Raw genomic sequence first — 16168 nt, 5'->3', positions numbered from 1 at the left:
GATAACGCAGGCATATATGCTTACATGATTACTTGCAGGATGCAATATGGTACCAAGCACTGTGATTCGGGATATGTTTCCCTATATCAGTGTGCGACCTGCAGACAGTTGGAGCGATGCCTGTGCTTGGTGCCTCTGCGCAGAGGAAACAGGCACCACCTCATCTACAAACACAAGCTGAAGAATTAGCTCTTCTGCAGCAATCTCAGAGAGAGATTCATCAGTCTGTATGCAGCGTGAATATGGCCCAAAACCAGAAGAAAAGTCCAGCGCAGGGCTCCTGAGGCAGCAAATTCAGCCCATGCTTTCTGAAAGCTGTGGGACAAAGCGGATGAGTCTGGCTATGGAGGGTCAGACCTTTGCTCAGCTCCTACTTCTGCCCACAAAGACCTCAGGCAAACCATCTATCTGTTAACTTAGGTGTCAAATGGGTGAATGATGGGCAGCTCCTCCACAGGGCAGAGGCATGAGGTCGTGGCTCTTAATATGGCTACAAACAGCACATCAATATTCACTCGAGGCTGCAGAAGTGCTGGGACTTGTACTGTCTTTGAGCTGGTACATGAGCACATTCCTCCCAGCTACAGCGTGGCTGCGAAGCCTCTTCAAACACAGGCTGGAGCTTCCCGCACGGCCGCAGGCCCTCCAGCAGCAAGGCCAGATCCTGCTGCTGGGGAGGAATGCAGTCAACAGCCCTGGGATGGAGCAGCCTGAATCCATTTTCCCATATTTTTATTTGGGGGATGTTTTTGTTTATCCAGCTCACCCGTTTGCATTTGCTGCTTTGCTATTTCATCTCATAAGAGCTTGCTAAGCAATTCTTTGTGGCTGTGAGCATTGGCAGGGTGCAGCCTTCCACCAGACGGTTACTGGGACTTTTCTCCAGCTCTGCAGAGTGAGTCACTCCAGCACTCTCTCCTCCCCTCCTTTTCTTTCTCCCTGTGCACAGAGACATTTGTGAGACACAAAAGGATGGAAGTCCTCCTGTGAACTGCCAGGCGAGTGCTGACACTTCTTGCCATGCAACTGATAGGACTGAGCTTATAAAAATAAAACTCCATAATAAAGAGCTCAAGAGACTGTTAAACTCAAGAAAAGCCATTTGCTCAGCTGGGGAAGTCTTCTGGAAATCACCCCCCTGTGGAATTTCACCCTGGTTTCCTTCTGTTGAGCCAAATCACTTTTATTTTTATTTAGATCAAAGCATGGCTTCCAGAAAGGCATTCAGTATTGATTTGAAAATGTCTTGCTTCCCCTCCATAGTTTGTGCTAAGGGTTAATCAGCCTTGCTGTTTTAATTGGGTTTTTTTTACATGCTTTATTTCCCCTGTGAATTTGACTGCCTTTAACTTCCAGGCTAAGCTTCTTCTTACTGGTTCTTGTTGTGCTGCTCTCTGGCTGAATTTGAAAAGCCCTTGTAGTGCCCGGTATCCCTGGAATGTACTTGGACACTTCATCAAGTCAACTTGTCATTCAGTCTTCCTTTTATTGTCCTATTTTTCTGGGGGGACGGGAGGGAAATTGGGTATATGGTAGCCACCCCAGGGAAATCACAGGTAACCGGGGCTGTGTCCAGCTCTGGAGGGATTACCCCAGCACATCACAAGTGTTCACTCATGTTTTTTTCTTTACAAGCCAGGAGATCCTGGGGACCATTCTGGCGAGGGCTCCTTTCTTGGCTGACTCCCTTGGGAACCCGTCCCTGCTCCGGAGAGCACGTAGGCAGTGTTATGGGGAAATGAAGTGACTGGATGGCATAGCCACTCAGTAACAGAAGAAGGATGGTGAGCCCAGCCCAGTAACCAGAGCACTCTACCAGGAACCGATGTTTGTTTTCATGACTTCATTCCCCTTTACACAGCCAATCACTCATCTTCCTTTGCATGGGCACCTTTAGTGTCAGGGTCTGATGTCTTCAGTTTCTTGTCCTTTCTGATCTGTAGACTACAAACTCCTGGGAGAAGATTCACAGTCTCACTACGTCTACATGGCAGCAGAGACATCCCCTGTGCGATGTGGCATTGTGAAGTTGTGAAGTTGTGTTCGCAGCGTGAGACGTGCTACTTGTTGGTGGATATGGGCCTTGAGCCCTTCTCCAGCGCAGAGTTCCTCACAGGAGTCTGCTTCCTGACTTGTCCAGGAACTTTCTGTTGAAGTAAGGGTCCGTGCCTCTGTTTCCCCAACCAGTGAGAACATTTCAGGGAGGTTATCAGTGTTATTCATGGAGGCACACACTCCCCTGATTGGAGTGGGACCACAGGTCTGGCGAAGAGGTGCTCTAAGTGGTGGTGCTCAGATACAAAATTGCTCTGGTTGTCGGCAATCCCTCTTTTTAATGTCTTGCCAATGAACTGATTGGTTCATTAGATCTTATAAGGAAAGGAACAGCCCTCACCAGTGGCAAAAAAAAGGCATTTTTAGCAGCAAATGCAGAAAGCTCCCATTTTGCAACCTCTTGGCAACTGAATTTCACACCCTTTAACTCTGAAATGGACCTAGGATTTCTTCCCTCAATTTTTCCTGCCTTAAAATCCAGGTTGATTTGTTGAAATAAGAAGTAAACATAATGACTTTAATGGGATGAGCTTGCGGGGCTGTTGGCTGACTGAGGCCACCCAGCTAGAGTTCAGTGTGAGACAGTCTGAACCTTATAAGGCCAAGAGATGAAGGCATTTAAAACAAAAAAATAAAGGATCTGAACATGTTATTTAAACCATGGTGCTGGCAATTTTTTTTTTAATTCTTTTTTTTTCCCCTTCTGGTTCATGACAAACCTGAAATATGCAAGTGAATATAATGTCTAACATTTGTTAAACCCAGACTGAAGGCCAGCCAGATAGCACTGAAAACAAACTGTGAATATTTTAAATGGAGTGAGATATACATGACGGAGTAAATAAAGGGCACATACCGCGTAAGAAAAATTGGACAAAGTTCAAATGCTATTCATCTTGGAGAAAGGCTTTTGAGCAGAGCAATGCAGCTTGGAAACACTTGCATGTGCATTAGGGTCCATTATGGTCACCCAGCTTTTGGGGGCAAGGAGAGTCAAATCATTAGAAAGAAAAAGGAAAAAAACCTGACATCCCAGGTATTGCATGCTATTAGGTAATCATGAATCCGAAGAGCTAGGAAAAGAGAATAGGGGTTGTATTAGGCAATAGGTGGAAGTGATCCAACATGTCAAGAGTTCAATGCTACTTCTAGGTCTTAAGAGCTAATAAAATAAGCTCCTAAACTGCAGAAGGCACATGTCCAGCCCCAAATGCTTTCCAGTTCCTTAGCAGCTATTTTTTTTTTTCTGTCCGATATAGCATTTTTAACTCTACTTCCCCAAACCCAGAGACAGTCCCAAATTTTGTTTGTTTTGTCTTTCTTTGGGTGCTTTTTTTAGTTGACACTACTTTGGAAATTTAAGCTATTGAACTGAAATTCCTGCTGTGCATAATGTCACTTTTCCAGTGTTTAAAAACGTATTTCACTCTACTTGTGTATTTGGTGGGAATCCCAGTTATGAAAAAAGGCAACATACACAGCACATACAAATGGAAAAAAAATGGATATAATTTACCCATAAATCAGGAGTTTGCTCTATGCAAGCAGTAGGCCCAACTCTATGACTGGAGAGAAGTTGCTCACAAGAAAAAAAAAAAAGGGATCTGAGAACAAAATTAGTATTTTTGGAAATGCTAGGACTGGGCTTTGGAGCTGTCAAATAGAAGTGCTAGCTCAACACCCCGGTAGCACTGATGGAAATTCTGAAGCTCTCAGTAGAGTTGAAACAAGCTGTCTCAGGAAGTTTGCGAGGAAGTTTATCTTTGTGAGAGCTGGAGACATACTTGCAGGTCAGCAGGAGAGTTAACAAAACTCTACCCATGAACTCCTGCTCCTGAGCCATCCTCGCAGCCCCTTCCCCAAAACCTGGTGCATCAGCCTTCTCCCTCAGCCAAAAGCTGACAGCTCTTGGCAGCCTGGCTCGGCTTGGCTGTTGGTTTTAATCACATTGCTTAATTTCTGTTTTCACTTCATGCTCATGTGTCTGTTGCCCGTGAACTCTGCATTTTAATAGCAGCACGTCAAAAGAGCTGTTTAGATGCACTTTGGTGTATGAGCAGGGAACGCTCATTTGTCATCTTCCACAATATCGGGCATCTCTGGCCTGTTTGGCTATCTCCACGGGACCTGTTTGCAAGGGTGGAAGGCGACAATATTTTTCCAAAGACTCTTCTCTCAATCAAATGACAGGGGTCTTTGTGCTACCTCATGGGAGTCCCTCTCACCCTACACTGCCCTTGGAATAAAAAAGCAGAGAAGCACACTGTTTAAATATGCATATAAAGCTCTGCTGCACAATAGATTAACTGCCATCAGCTTTCTATTTAGTACGAGGAAAAAACAGTAGAGATTTTTAATTGATAATTCAGAAAGACACCCCATTGAATGGTGTTAATAATTACATCTGCCTGTTCTGAGCTCTTCATCTGCGCAGGGGTAATAGAGCCTTGTCCCTCAGGGACTGGAGCCCAGCTGAGAAGGCGGGACACCAAGCAAAGGAGTTGTAATTTGTATTTTGTCAACAAAAGCTGCTTAATCCTCCAGAAAGGCATCCTTCAGAGACGCAAGCCTTTGTCCCAGGGTTTTCAGAGAGGAGGGGGAGGATGGGGAGGGAGGGAGAGAGGGAGAAAAGGGAATTACTGGCCACATGTAATTTATGGTTGAAAAGGTTCATTTATAGCTATCCCACTGTTGTATGCTTAGCCTGAGACCCTACTAGCTTCTCATTCTCTCATCAAGTTTGCCTTTTGTGGCTATACGAATGGTAATGATTTGAGGAGAGGTTGGTCATGGTTGTTAAGAGTCATCTAGTGTGATCAGAACTGAAGTCTCAAATTGATATTCATGTTTAAATACATTTCACCAGCATGAAATCTGGGGTCCCTGCAATCATCATGTAGGAGCAGGCAGTCATGATGCAGTACTATGCATATATGTATTTATTAGCCACATTTCAGTTTGTTTTCAGTAAGTTTCAGATGACACAAAGGGTCTTTAACATCTGGTGGAAATGATTAAGTGAATGTGAGGAATAAATAAATAATAAAAAGATCAAAAGTGGAGCTGAAGCCCTCTGAGCTCTGGTGATCTGAACATGCCGTCTGGTTTTGCTTTCAGGTCAGATCCAAACCAGAAGACACCTGTTTCTCGTACTGTAGTTTGGGTACAGCGAGAACCCCTGAAACATGAAGCAAGAAGCCCTGTAACTGCAGCAGCTATGTGACATTTATGCCACGTAAGGCTGGCATCTCACGGGAACAGACCCCAAAGCGGCATTACCCTGTTCCTCCATCTGACTTCCAGCCTGGACAGCCTACACAAGTTCCCAGACCAGAAATAAGACAGAGCAGCCGCGTACCTTCATGGCAGGTATATCAGCAGGCTGGCCATGGGCTAACACCAGAGCTGGATGTAGCTGCAGCTCTGTCTGATGTGCTCACCCCGAACCTTTGCAAGGTGTGATTCCCCTGTGTGGAGTCAGGCTCATGCCCAAACCGGTGCAGTGAGGATCCTCCACCCCAGGAGGCTTGCTCTGAAAGGTGGAAAATAGCCCACAAGTGATTACCAGGGAGCGATCTGCAAAAAAGGTGAAGCCAATGCGACTTCTGCCATCCTCAACTTAAAGCCAAGGGCCCAAGTCCTTTGCTGTAGCACCACTTCAAAAAAGCTGTTTAGATGGACTTTGGTGTATGTAGGTCATCACCTATCCACCAACGGGTGTCTGGCCAGGCTGGTGTTAGTAACGTGTCCTTTTTTACAGTGGGCTCCTTCTGACTTCAAGTAAGAGAAAGGACTATGGGATAAAGGCTGAAAGAGGACAATCCTCTTTCTTCAGTACCGGACAAAAAAGGTGTTGGTAGGAAGGGAGGTCCATAGAGGCATGGGGCAGTAGTGAAAATCATACCCATACCCAAATCTGAGGCTACTAACATACCCAAATCTGAGGACACTTGAAAGCCAAACTTGTAGCTTGACCTGCATTTTGTGACTGGGCTCTGGGTCTGTGACCAACCCAAAAGCATCATTTCAATATATAGCAACTTCACACCATGAAAATCTGTTATTTCAAGCTGGACTGGCACATATATCAGCCAGGCTCCAGAACCACATCTGAACTTGACACTTTTGATCCATCCTTATATGTTTTCCTTCCCTCCAGCTTTCCCCTTTCTTCCTTCTTCTTCCCTCCCACGCTTTCCATCTTCTCTCCATCATTCTAAATGAAATTGCACACCCTGTCCCATTTTTAGATGATGGCTTTTTTTTTTTTTTTTACTTCAGAATTGTCATAGAAACTCTAAGTACCGTGAAGTCAACCAGCCTAAGCTCAAGAGTGGTTTAAGGGTTTCCATTCTCTAAAAGAATTTCACTTTAAAGGATAAACAAAAGCAGCAAGGGCATTTCTGGGACAAGAAGAAAAGGCACTTTACAAACGAAATCAATAAGTGTTCCTGCAACAGCCTAATCATTAATTGATTCATATGGCATTTTATCAGTGCACCTGTTCAACAGGAAACTCACTAATCAAGCAGTTATTCTCTGTATAGTACGTACTGTGGATGATTTTTCACTCAAAAACATTGCTGGGGAGATTGATGGGACTAAGCAACTGTCATGCCACTTTTACTGCACCACCTTCATTGAACCCCCCAACCCTCAAAAAATTAATGAGGCTTTACCAAGCTTGCAGATCTGTAACACCAGTGCTTCTTTACGTCCTGATAACTACCCAGTCTGTAAGCATGTTAGAGTGCTTTTTTTATCTCACTTTTTAGCAAATAGAGAGTTTAAGGCAATTACCACATCTCTATATTCTGCCTAGCTTTTTCCCAAGTTTCACTTCAGATCTGAGTTTCATAAATGCGAACAGGGGCAAATAATAGTATGTGTATACGGACAAGGCAAAAATCATTTCTGGAGTGAATCCACTGAAGGCAAATACTTAAGTAAAATCATTACCCAGGTAATGAATATGTCCCTTCTGCATTATCCCTGCTAACATGTGCAGTAAATGTCTCTGAGTAAATGTCACTTAGCAAATGTCTCTTAGCGATGGGTTGTCGTGCACCTGTAACTGTGTTTTAACACAGCAGCTTCCTTGCCCATGCCTTTCTAACCAACTTTGATCTTGCATTTGAACCATTAGGGCTAGGTTATTACCTGGTTACTAATCTTGGGTCTGAGTAATTTCTCCATGGCATTACCTGAGTTAACAACTGAATCATGGGGAGGGGGGAAGAGAGCGTGGTGCGTCATGTAACCAGGATGGACACCTGGGACACTTTTGGGTGGCTGAAGTACATATGGTATTGGCTTATGTTGCAGTATTGACTGATATTGATGTATGCTTGCGTTGATATGCTGCAGTCACAGTACCTGGGGTTACTTGCCTATTCAAAGGTGTCATGCTTTGTTTAGTCCCTCTGGTCATTTGGTAACTATTTGCATTACCTGTCTTTGCCTTTATTACTACTGAAGGGGGACCAGTATGTTCTTAATTGTAAAAAAGAGTTGGACAGGTACCTGAGAAACCAGAAAAACAGGATAGGAATAATGTCTTGAGGGAAACTGTACTGCTTTTACAGAGCCACCAGTGACTCAGAAGAGGAGCTGCTGAAAACGGGACCAAGACCTCCTCCCCATTATTTCCCTCTGTATTGCCATATCTCCATGGAGTACAAGAGGTTCTCCTGGTCTGTAAATAAAACCAGAACCAGAGAGCTTTTTTTCCTCTCATCATTCACAAGATGACGACTGAACATCAGATCACTTAAAAACCCATTAACCAAAAGCCTTTTGCTCAGGCAGGAACAGAATCAGCTTGACCAAAACACTCTGCTCTGCGTCTGCGTTTGTGAGAGGATGACTCCAAATAACACTTGGGGTTTACTCACAAAACAAAAACAGTGTGTTTCTGTTGAGCCAAAGCCTGTTAAAGGATTTCATATGCTTCAGCCAGAGAGACTGTGCCAGACTGCTGAATTCGCTTAAACTTTTCTGTTCGTCTAAATCAAAATGGGAAAAAAGGCACTTTCAGCAAGGGAATTAAATAGCTGTGCTAATTTACCCCTACCCCGTGTTCCTTAGGTAGTGTGTCAAAGGGACATCTTTGCCCACGTTTTCAACTTTGGTCATGAGGAAGGTAGGAGGAAGAGAGAGTTAAATTCAGTTTATTCTTTCATAACTTACCAAACGCTGTCTGCTTATTGCTAACAACTGAGGCGGTCCCTTTCCAGACTTACAGGACCTTGTCCTATATAGCTTTTCTGGATTTTGTTATATTTCAGGGAAGAAAACTCATACTGTCATCAAGAAATACGGTTTAGGGCCATTCCCATCTCTGCTATCTGATTCTTACATTAACCAGAAAAATCGTTCCTCTGTTATGGCACATTTCATTATCTGTTCTTATCTTGCTGGTTGCAATTTTGTCACTGGTTATTTCTATTCCCTGAGAAATTATTTACCCCAGAAGCAGGATTTTCCCAACAAACTGCCAGCATTGTTCAAATTTTCCATCCTTTTTCCTTCTCCCCTCACTTGTTACAAAATACTTGCATGGACAGATGAAGGTGGGATGAGCAGGGATCTCCTGGGGCTCTGAATTCAGTCCCCAGCTCTCAGGACATGCCATCCCTGCCAGAAACTGCTCAAGCACCGTACGAGCTAAGCCCAGCCTTCGCTCCCTCCGCTGCTGCTAGAAGCCTGTTTCAGAGCTGCACTGCTCAGGTGGCTGGAAAACATCTTCTAATTTCCTGACTATGTTTATTAGTGACCAGTTTATATCCATTTGTTCTTGTGCCAACCCTGCCTTTTGCTTTAATAGCTCTTTTCCCTCCTTCGTATTTACTTCCCTGATGTATTTATAGACAGCAATCATGTTCCCTTCATTTTGCTAGGCTTAACAAGCCAATCTCTTTTAGTCCTCTCTCATAAAACAGGCTTTCCAGGCCCTGATTATGCTCCATCCTAGTTGCTTTTCTCTGCACCTGTTCCTGTTTTAATTCATCTTTTCTGATAAAGTCAAAACAGTTTAAAATCACTGAAATATCCCACTGACTGAAGGACTGGGTTTGTTTATTTTTCCAGCCAGAGCATTATAATAGACCTTGATATTATTTTATAAGGGCTATGAACAAAGGCTACATATTTTTTTAGATTCAGGTATAGTCTAATTAGTACTTGAAGGACCACGATACTTAATAAAGTGGTTGTTCTGACTACCCAGGAGACATGTGGCCATGATTGGCACGAAGCAGATGCTTGCTCTGCCTGCGACATCGCTCCATTCAGTGCTGGGGGAGAATCTATTTATTTAACTCTACCAGTTAACCTTTATTTTTTAAGGTTTGCCATATCATCCATCAAATTGGGAGGATTGCTTTTCACAGGTGCAAATGAGTCATCACATGTTTGCCAGCTTGGAAAACATTTAGAAAATTAGGGGCTAGAACTTAAAAAAAAAAAAGAAAAAGAAAAAGAGAAGAAATTACAGTCAGTCTCACGGCCCTTGCTGGGATGCGGTTGTCCTGCAAGAAGCAAAGACGCGTTTTCTTCCACCACAGGTTTTGTGCTGGTTTCTGAGATCCTTGTCAGCAAACGTCAGTGGCTCTAAAGCTGAGCCCATCCTGTAATGAAACAGTTATCCCAGCCTTAAAGGCAGGATTAGCTACCCGAAGTGGAGCAGAGAGCCCCTCTGCACTTTTTAACACCTCATGAAGAGATCTGGCTGCCAACAAAAGGAAAATCCTAATGTGTAAAAAATGCATAATAATAAGGACTTTGGCTGAGTGGAATTCCATCATGGATCAGATGAAATTGCCTTGTGCAACTTGCTGAGGGCTTCGTGCTATGCTAAATGACCTTTGTACCATGTAAAATGGGCACTGCTGCAGGATGCGGGGAGAACCAGGGGCTGGGCTGCTCTTTTCTTTCCCCCCCCTATGGAGTTCAAGCTTGTCAAGAATACAACAAAAAAGAGAGGGAGAAAGAGGGGGAAGAATTGTCCCATTGAATTTTTCATGAATGATTTTTGTCAGAGGAGAAGGAACATCTGTGTTTATGAAGGGTCCAGGGAGGGGACACAGTGAAAGCAGGATGCGACCGTCTGATCCTGGGTACTAAAGGACATATGCAATGCCTCATGCGAGTGGTAAAATCCAACCTGTGCTGCAATTTTTAGGGCTACATCTGAAAAGCGCTGGGCCTTTGCCCTCTGCGTTGTGTGCCTGAGGCTACCTGCTTTGCACTTGAGAAGGGGCAGTGATTCCCAGAAGGCTTGGGGCTGAGGTTTTGGTGGGTGCTGATGCTTAGCACTCTAAAAATAGAGCTCTTGCTGCCTCAAAATGATCAAAAATCCATGAATGCCCCATTTGTTGGTGTGTCCAAGAAGGGACCGGGTAGGTCATGTCCCTGTCCACATGGGACTTATGGTCACCCAAGGCTGCTCATGGGTGCCTGCAGAACCTGGGAGGAGCTTTTCTTTCTCCTATTTGCTGGGGTTTCCTCACCTTCATCAGAGGCACCTGAGACTGACAGAGCCAGAAAGGGGAGGCAGGGAAGGACGTAGGGGCTGGTCCTCCTGGAGGTGTTAAACACTCCCAGCACAATGACTGTCTTGGATCACACACTTGGAGTTAGTCCTGGCACCAGATTTGGGACCAGGAATCCGTCTCCCCCAGCTCAGACGGGCAGGAGCTGTGATGCTCTTTCCTTTTGTTTGAAGTAAGGGCTGCGACCCTTTTTGTAGAGTTGAGGGAGAATTTTACTTAATGATTTCTCTCCTACTTCATGACTGAAGATGCCCTTGAGCTCTCCTGCATCTTACAACGCAAGCTTTGAGTCTTTGACTGTAAGTCTGAAGTTTGCTATAGGGAGCAGGGCAGCGGTTTTTGTCCCATGGAGGTGAAGACATGTGGAATAGCTATTCAGTGGCTGCTTTGGGACTGGACATCTGTTGCAGAGCTGCCTGTGGTGGAGGAGGACTGAGCTCAGCATCAACGTGCTTATTGTCAGTTCTGCCTCCATCCTATTTACTCCACTAAGGACTGGGACAGATGTGCTAGGCGCTGTACAAACACTATGCAAAAGCTTACGCCTGCATACCCAGAAATATTGCAGAGAGTGCCGCTAACAGGTAAACAGCAAGGGATGCTTCCTTAATAAAAGAAAACAAAAATAAATGGACACCCAGAATTGATAAGAAGAACCCAAGATTATCTCAACAGCCATGTTGTACGTGTCTACAGAAGCAGGATATGGACATCGGTTGTCATGCACCCAGTGGCTTTGTATTTGATCTGGCTATGCATCACTTTCAAGCTTCCCAAGAGCTCACCATTCGAACCATGGTCAGATTTCAAAATAAATGGTTTTCACGAGAGTTCACCAGGTCAGCAGCCCCTGAAAGTTTGTCCAGGAGGGTGACAAAGGGCTCTGAAAGAAGCAAGCCAACTGCAGGTACAGAGCACCTGAAAATCAGCCCTTGAGTTGTCAAGACTTGTATTTCTGATGTTGCTTTCTGCTCCCAAATAATCCTATACTGCCCCACACATACACACCCACGTATCCCGAAGGGTGAACAAGCCTGAACAGGCAGAGATGAGTATCTCCTCAATGACATTAGATACCCAAATTGCTTCAGTCTCCTGACAGCTCTCCATGCTGCTTTGTAGCTCTTTAAATAAAGATGCCCCAAGTAGAGATATAAAACTCACAGAGCACACGGTATTCCTGAAGGTCAAATGGCACAAGGAAAACACAGCCAGAGAGGATAAATGGAGCTGGAGTCCTGAGTTCTTTTTCTACCCACTCCAGTGCCATTTTGCATGACTCGAAGCTGTTTATTCACTCTACCTCCAAATCTCTTTTCACCTATCTATGGAATTCATACTGACCTGCCAGGAATTTCTCATGAGTTAATTTGGTCTGGGAATGTTGGAAGAGCTGCTACTGAAATGCAAAGGGGATTTTTTTTAATATTATTATTATTATTTTTATTAAACCTTGTTCCTCCCCCTACCTCTCCCTCCACCCACTGCCCGTGGCGAGAATGTAACTGCACCTTCTGAGAGCATTACAGAGTGAGTGCTTCCACAGATCTCCCTTGAACTTTCCTCCTGAAGGGCTGGTATCATACTGTCGGAGACCTGATCCATCTGGAGATAACAGGAATAATTTATCCTTTGTGGCAGCTCATCTTCTTGCCCAGATGTCCTCAGAGCTAAAGCAGAGTGGGGTCTCACTCTTAGAGGACGAGCAGGAGAAGTTGCTCTTGATGCCTTTTTTTCTGATGGTGGCAGTAATATTTGACTCCGGTGAGGTCCGATACCCCTTCCCTAGCTGAGACAGCCACTGAACGGACACAGGGAGCACGTACGTTGGCCTTGCAGCTCTTCCTCCCATGCTAGCATCCCCTTGGAGGGGTTTTGCTCTTGACACATAGTCGGATCTCTGGGCAAATGCTAAGGGGGATTGAGGTCCCCTCTCCCCCATCAGCGTCGCTCAGGGTTGCATACCAACCACACTCAATGTAGTAGCACCAGGGCGGCTGAGCAAGGTCCCTCCGGCTCCCCGATCCTGAACAGCGGGCCTCATACCTCTTAGGAAGGACCATTCCCCAGGGCCATTACTGGACACACAGCCCCGTTCCACATTTTTTTGCCAGCACGCTGCAAGCATCTCGCGGTGCAGAGTTAATGGTGCTCTTCCAGATCCCACGACTCCACGGACATGGCACGTTTACCCGCACGCACCGTGCAGGATAATGCTCCATGGCACCTTCCCCCCATACCAACTAGTCCCCGCACAGCAACCCTTTTCTTCTTCAGTTCAAAGTGCTCTGGCACTTCATCTGGAAAATCCTTTAAATCTACATTACCTCTGCCTTATTTAATCTTTTCGGGAGCACTGACATCCAGTGCATGAAAAAGAGATTTTAGGCTGAAAGGAAAGCTGCCCTGATCGCTTCTGGGGCTAAGTTACAAACTGAATTGGAAACTGGAAGGTGAAAAGAATACGTTACCTTTTAAGTGTCACATTTTCCTCTGCAAAAATGCCTTTTAACTGAGCTGTTGCAGAAGGAGTAGAAATAACATCAAGCCACAGTCTTAGAGTTTTGCACTGTGCTTTGAATGCTCCTAAACAGGTGGCTTTGGTGTCTGGCTTTGTTTTTGCCGAAATGGGGGCCACCAGGCACATAGCTGGAATTTAGAAATCCCTCAGACTGCGGAAGGTTTATATCTCTGTGCTGAAGCACTGAACTGCAAGTGCCCATCGCTTACAACACTTCATAGCACAAACCAGATTCACCCTCAGCATCAGCAGCACAGGAACAGCCCTGGGCACGCTGCAAGTATCAGAAAGAAGAGCAAAGAGGAATTTGTAGGCAGCACCAACATAGCTGAACATCATAAATCTTTATTCTACCTGAAAACTGCAAACCACAATGCCGCTTGGAGCTTACCTGGTTTTAACTTGAGGTGTTGCAGACTTTGTGTATCTCAGTTGAAGGATGTGCAACGACTCATTGTACAAACATTCCCTCCATGTTGCAGGGCCCAGGGCAGACAAAGCACTCATATGATCATGGCTGGATCCCCATTGGCAGAACTATTTTAGGACACAGTCGGTGAGGACATAGTCTAGAACGCATCACCTCTCCAGGAGGCACAGCTGCCTCCAGCTAATTACTGAACAAAACATATTCAAGGTCACCATACCCCCGAAGTGCCTTCCTGCATCAAAACATCTATTTACCTAGGGTGGAAAAAGCATCCGTTGGCCCTCTGCAGATCCCAGCAGGACTGTTCATCCACTTGTCCTGGTGGATGTTGGATTTGTAGGTGCCAGTGACAGAGGGGAGATGGGTAAAGGTGCTGGGACAGGACGGGGAGATGCACAGACTCGCTGCACAGGTCAAAAGCAGACGGAGGGAGAGGAAAGGCTTGCTGAAAGCAGTTCTCCAGGGCTGCTTCTTCCCTCTTTATCTCACAAGTGCCATCATCTTCAACCTCTTTGCTGCAGCTGACCCTTCAGCCTGCACCTGCACCAGGGTTGCCTGACCAGGCTCACTCCCTGGGGGTCAGCAGCCCCTGGGGAAGCTCCTATGCAGTGGCTGTCTCCTGGGCCCCTTACACGGACCACCCTGTCCTCATGTTTCTGAATTTAGCTTCTGACAAACTTCTGTGTCTGCCCCCTTTTCTTTTCTTCCCCCAGGACACTCACCTGGTCTGGGACCCATCGATTTTGACAGAACATAACTTTAGTAGGAATTTTCCCCAATTAAGAAAGTCACAATTTCCCTCTAGAAAAGATAATCACTGTTGTTTGTGAGCGAACAGACTGTAGGATGCTGATAAGAGCAGTGTAACAGAATAAAATACTATTTATATATCAGACAGGCTGACAAATGCTGATTAAAATGTCTCCTTACACAATCAAATGGCAAATATAAAGACATATTTTCTTATCTGTCAAGGAGCTTTCATAGCAGCCTAGGCCAGAAACCCTTTGATACTGTACAGTATCCAGTAATGTGAGCACTCTTTACAGAAACAGGCACAAGCCTTTGTTGTAGGAGATCTTGGCTCAGTCTTTCTGTCTGACAGTGACTTGATTTAAGACATCCTACTACGGCTCAATTCAGTTGCTTATGCATGGGCATCTAGTGCCATCAGACATGGCCTTCAGTGTCCCTCCAGCCTCCAGAAGGACACAGATGGCCCAAAGCCTTCTGTTTGATGTGTTGGTCCCCTTCAGGTGTTTGAAATACTTGTCCAGAGGCAACAGATGACCAGACGAAGGCCGTCAGATTCAACTCTTAATCCCCCATGTATCAAGTAGAGGTCTACAAAACTTGAAATATCTTTTCCTCCTTGTTTTTTAAAACAGCCTGCAAGATCTGGGAATGGGATCTATGGCAGGGCTCTCTTCTAAGCGGGTACCATTATGTTCTTCTGTAATGTGTATACCAAAAGCAACTTACAGGAGAGCTCTTTCCCAGTGCACTGATTAAAGGTTTATTGGTCTTCTTTGGGAGGCAGGTGAACTCCCCACGTGTGTACCTCCTCCGCATGCTGTGAGTGCACTGAGTATCAAAACAAAATACAAACAACCAGGAGCAAATTGGTTTTTATTTATGCAACAAAGCTAACAGGCATGCAGGGCAGAGGCAAAGGAAGCTCCGTCTCCAGCTGCTGAAGTCCTCCCTGTGAGCATCAGGTAAAGCCTGCCCTGCCCTCAGCTTGGCAGGGCTTCATCCCCATCCAGCAGTCCCAGGTAAAGCACTGGGGTCCAGTTAGTGGAAGGGAAGAGGGGGAAGCACAGGCTGTGTTTGCGCCAGAGTGTTGCAGCTTGCGCCCTGCTAGCCTGTGTGTTACAACAAGTGGTGGATGCGTGAGCAAAAACTCAGGAGCAAATACCCCTCCTGAACAGATGCAGACAGCCAGGAGCTGGAAATGTGTCTCTGCTACCAAACCAGTGGGGCTCAGCTGTAGCTGGAGGCAGAGCTGTAAGGGAGGGTTGCGTGCAAGCAGCTCCATCAGAGCAGTCCCAGGACAAGCTCTGGTGCAGACAGCTCTGACTCACCAGTCCTCCCAGCTTCATCCTGGAGCAGGAGTGGAGAGCAAGCCTGCACCAGCCCCAAAACGATGGTGTGTGTTCCCCTACGGCAGCCGGGGGGGTATGTGAGCAAGGGGAGCTGGAACCACCGCTCACAGCTCGCCATCTTTTCCATCCTATCTCTTGCATAGAAAGGACAAGCACGGGTAGTCCCGCTCACTTCTGGAACTACAGCCCAGGATACTTAATGGAGTGCTGGGTGGCAGCAGACCAACACCAAGAGACTTGACGGCACAAGAAGACAGAGGCAAAGCAGAGAGCTGAACACAGAGCACTTGGGGCAATTCACCCCCCTGGCAGGACACCTTCCTTCTCCTCCATAAGGGAAAGCACTCCAGCTGAGCACCTATTTTTCCAGTGTTTATGCACACCTGAGTTGGCCATTGCCTTTCATCACCATCAGTGCCTACTTCTCCCAGGGCACCCCAAATGTGCAATTCATACCTGGAGCTGCCCGAGGGGGGACGGGCTTGGCTCTGATGCTGGGCAGACA

Source organism: Haliaeetus albicilla, chromosome 1 (assembly GCF_947461875.1).
Source record: "Haliaeetus albicilla chromosome 1, bHalAlb1.1, whole genome shotgun sequence".
Taxonomy (NCBI): Eukaryota; Metazoa; Chordata; class Aves; order Accipitriformes; family Accipitridae; genus Haliaeetus; species Haliaeetus albicilla.
Note: the sequence above shows the minus strand (reverse complement) of the source record.